The following is a 5,111-nucleotide window of genomic DNA, read 5'->3' as shown; positions in this document are numbered from 1 at the left end:
TTTCACAGTTTCTTCCTTGTTTATCTGAGACTTGAATGAACCATACACAGCTTCCTCAAACTCTTGAGGTTCGCAAAGAATATGATTAGAACTAGGAATGTTCTTATTCTTGTGTATAATCTAAGGTTCAAACACATCTTCAATAATTACCTTGTCAACATTTTCAACAAAGATCTTTTTACTTTCCACATGAGGTTTTTGAGGAGCAACTTGGGGTTTGACAATTTCAGGTTTAACCATTTTAGGTTTTTCAGGAATCACAGATTCCTTTTGAATCAAATCCTCTTCTTTTCTTGCAAAAGGATTAATTTTATAATCATTCTGAAAAGGTGGTGGAATTTCAACAAAACCAATACCTTTCTTGGAATCTTTTTGTTTTCCAGATACTTCAATAATTTCATTCAACAGAAAAGATGAATTCCTAAATTTCCCCAATTTGTTCTTCAACTCAAGAACCTCATTCTCAAGCGCAGTTATCTTAGAACGATGTTTCAAGATTTCTTGAAACTTTTGGTCATTAATGGTCATTTTCACAGATAACTCGGCTTTGAGATCGTTGTTACTTGTCGACAATGAGTCAATCTTTTCTCGAGATCTCCTTTGAGATTCAAGAGATTGTCGATAAGTATCCTTAAGAGAAGCAATTTCTCTTATAAGATTATCATTTTGATTTTTCAATGCTTCTAACTTAGAGTTGTTAGATTCACAGTCAACACATGATGCTTTAACAAATGAAGTAGTAGACATCGAATTACTAACCTCATTGATCTTGGCCATGCAAGCAAACATTGATTCAGAAGGCTTGTCGCAAGAGTCATCAGAATCAGATCCAGAATCATTATCGGAAGACATTACACTACCAGTAGCATCTTGACAATCTTCATGTAACCCAAACATAGCCAAATTTGCTTGAACATCATTGCATAGTAGCCGTTGTGACCAATCATTACCATCTGCTAACATTACTTGTGTTGTAGCAAAAGATGGTTTCTTTTCAGCATCACTTCCTCGTGGTGAAGAAACATTTTGACTTTGACCACGAGGTCCAGTGTATTCTTTCCTTGGCTAATCACACTCCTTCGCGAAATGTCCGAATTCTTGACAATTGTAACACTTTACTTTTAATTTGTCAAAACCCAACTTCTTGTTTAAAGCTGGAAGATCTTTTCCAGTTCTCTGCATGAATCTTTTAACTTTACGAACAATCATAGCCATGTTCCATTTTAAATCCATGATTTCTAGATCATCTGGATCTATCTGATCATAGTCCTCATCTGTTAAATCACTTGTGGCAATTTTACTACTCACTAAGTTTTCATATGAAGACATAAAAGCTGTCAGAAAAGCAAAGTTTTGTTCAGCTTCCTTCATATTAACACTAGGTGGTGTAGCAAATGGATTTGTACTTGTCGAACTTCCAGAACCACCCGAATTACCAGCAGAGTAAAAACAAACTTTTGGATCATTAAACATAGCTGATTCTTTTTCACTTACCGCATGAGTAAGAAAAGCAGTGATTGGAGAGATTGTTGAACTAAGAGGCATACTTCCACCATAGAAAGCTGGATATTGATTTTCTTTGGAGGATTTTTGACACTTAAGATCATATTCTCTAGCTTCGATCTTTTGTAGAAATTCAAGTGCCGTCAAGTCTTCATTCAGAAAATAATCATTTTCTTTCAAAACCATTAGAAATGTTGAGTAGGAACTTGGAAGCACACTCTTGATAGTGTCAATTTTATCTCTTTCAGAAATTTCCATTTTCATCTTGTCCATTTCAGCAATTAAATGACTAAATCTTGTAGTCATCTCTTCAACTGTTTCTCCTTTCAATAAGTTAAAGTTTCGAAACTGAAACTTGAGCATCACTTTCTTACTTTCAGCTGTGTTTCCCATGCTTCTCATACGCAGATGTTGAAATAAAGATGCACATCTCTTGATACTACCAACTTGATGAAAGATATTTTCTGGTAAAGCCATAGTTAAAGTAGAATATGCTTTTATCTCGATTTCTAAAGCTTTCTTCTCTTCTTGTGAGTATTAAGAAACGACTTTAGGAGTATACCCAATAGTATCATCACCAATCATTGGTGCAACATAAACTTCATCAAGACAATATGAGCAGTCAGGATGAACAGATCCCAAATGTGCACGAAACCGAGGTTCCCACTTGGCGAAGTCACTGAACTTCATCAATCTTGGACATTTAGAATGTGAACCTATCTCGGTATCAAGTTGCAACATCTGTTGCATCAACATATTTTGAGACGCTAATGCATACATACCAGCCATCTTTGAAAATCGAATCAAATAATGAAATATCTTAACGAATCAATGAATAACTATAGCGAACTGTGAACAGTTGTAGCGAATCAATCATTAATAAAATTAAGACTGATCAATAACGAAGTCAACTTAACGAATCAAAAGTCAACATAACGAGTCAACTTAACGAAACACAAATAAAGTTAACGAATCACTCAAATGACGAAACAGATAACGAATGTAATGAAGGTTTAACGAATCACAAGTCAACTTAGCGAATTGACCAAATGAATTGACCAAGTCAACTTAACGAATTGACCAAACGAATTGACCAAGTCAACTTAATGAATTGACCAAACGAATTAACCAAGTCAACTTAACAAATTGACCAAACGAATTGACCAAGTCAACTTAATGAATTGACCAAACGAATTGATCAAGTCAACTTAACGAATTGACCAAACGAATTGACCAAGTTAACTTAACGAATTGACCAAACGAATTGATCAAGATTAGTTTAGCGAATCAGATATTAATTAATAACGAATCGCCAAAATAAACTTAGCGAATTAAGATAACGAATCAGCTACAGTTGATAGCGAATCAACACTGTAGCGAATTATACTATAATGAATCAGGTTGTTACAACCATTTGTAACAAACTCTGACACCTTATGCCACATGGCAAAGGTTGTTATGACACAAATCCCAAGAAGAACACGTGTCACACGAATCAGTTAATCTAGTTAACGAACTAGATAACACGAATCAATAACTCACACGAACTGGCTAACGAACAAGGTAGCGAATTAGCACTGTTGATAACGAATCACAGATCAAAATATAGCGAATCACCAGGAAGAAGATAGCGAATCACATTCATCTTCAAATCTTCAAACCTTCAAACGAAATTCCAGAAATTATGAAGATTAAACCCAGAAACTCAATAATACCAAATCTGTAGTACACCTTCGTTACTCAATCAAATTGCACAAGTAAACTACCAAAATACTCGTAAACCAATTCCGAATCCAATACACAAAACCTCGTAACCGATTAACATTTTAACCAATCCAAATTAACCAACAATCACACCCCTATTTCGGACTTAAACCGAAATCAAAACCAACCACACAAATCCAATTCAGATCTCAATTCCTCTTAACCAAACCTCAACAATACCTTAATCAACACAAGTTCACTCTAATTTGTTCATAATTCATTCAAATCAAATACAAATTGATTCAAAATCAAACAAAGGCGAAAAATAATCAAAAATGGAATAAATATAACACCAAATCAAGTGTAAAGAGCACCAACGGCTCTGATACCACTTGTTTGATCCCGGATTAACAGTTAATAACAATAACACAGATCTCAGATCTGTTAATTATACTGTTAAAGATCTATCTCATAATAAACCTTGATTTAGTGTATTGTGTATGTGTATATATTATCAATAACGTTAATATGAAGCTTGAGAGAGAGTAATTGCTTTCCTGAAATAAACTTATATTACTCTATGAAATTTTCTCTCAAAAAACTTAACTTAAAGTGAACAGTGGTTCACTATAAATAGAGGACGACCTGGTTCGCTAACATCCCCTAGCGAACCAGCTTCCCCTTCGTTATAAAATTTATCATAACGAACCGCCTCCTGATTCGTTAACATCCCCTAATGAACCAGGAGGGAATACATTATAATGTCTTAGTTCGCTAACATCCCTAGCGAACTAGACTTAACCTTAACGAACTACTCTTAGTTCGCTAACATTCCTAGCGAACTAGACTTAAACTTAACGAACTAGTTCAAAATAAACATTAAATATTACATAAATCATCAAATATACATTAATGATAAATACAAAGACTCTAGATGCAAAACCGTGAACTAACAGTTTTAATGGATGAATTTTATAAGTCTCATTTGTCTTTTGTTAAATTCTTATTGCATAATACAAAAAGTTGTGAAAGCATGTAGTATCATCTAGTTCTATTTTATAAATGTTTCTATCCAGATATTGATAACAAATAATATAAGAGTTTAAGGTAAGAGTGACTTTATGTTGGCTATGCAAACCTTATAACTGTCATAATGTAACTTAAGTATTGATACTAAACTTTGATTAATCTTCAGAATATTTAAGGTATCATAAAGTGTAATTAAAAGACAGTTTATCATGGTTCTAATAACCTTAACATTTAAATTTGTCACTAACACTCATGTTAGTTATTTGTTGATTTCGGGTAAACATATAGAACTAGACTCAACAAATCATGTGTTAATGGGAATATTAGGATTAGCATACTTATATATCATTATTATACAACTATCAATTTTAGCCAGCTGTTCTTTTGAATTATGGATAGTCTTGTAATGTCTATGCCTAATCTAATGGCATATATTTGCAATGGGACTTCTCCTTAAGAAACCTAAAGCTGGAAGTAATACTTGTATTTTGTTTATGAACCTTAGAATTATCCTCTTTTAGGTTTTAGTGGTAGTGAGTTGAATAACATCTTATTTCTAGCACCAGACATTTCTTTTCGTGTACATATGTTGCTGATCAACACACTTATTTTCCTTTGTTACTTCTGAGTGTTATAGTTGATTCGTAAGGCACCAAATTGTACAGCTGAAAATTTTAGTATGTAATGTACTAAAATAATGTATTTATTTCCATGTGTATTATTCATAAACCGTCGGAATACATGCAGTTCCGATGGCAGTCAGAATACATGCAGTCACCGCTGTCGCACACTTTGTTGGAAAACTGAAAAAAAATAACAAAAAAGTCGATTCCGACTGTGACATGGTGGCATACCGTTGGTTCCGACAGAGACAC

Source organism: Bidens hawaiensis, unplaced genomic scaffold (genome assembly GCF_021521415.1).
Source record: "Bidens hawaiensis isolate Kalapana, Puna unplaced genomic scaffold, B.hawaiensis_p1.1 tig00006322_1, whole genome shotgun sequence".
Taxonomy (NCBI): domain Eukaryota; kingdom Viridiplantae; phylum Streptophyta; class Magnoliopsida; order Asterales; family Asteraceae; genus Bidens; species Bidens hawaiensis.
Note: the sequence above shows the minus strand (reverse complement) of the source record.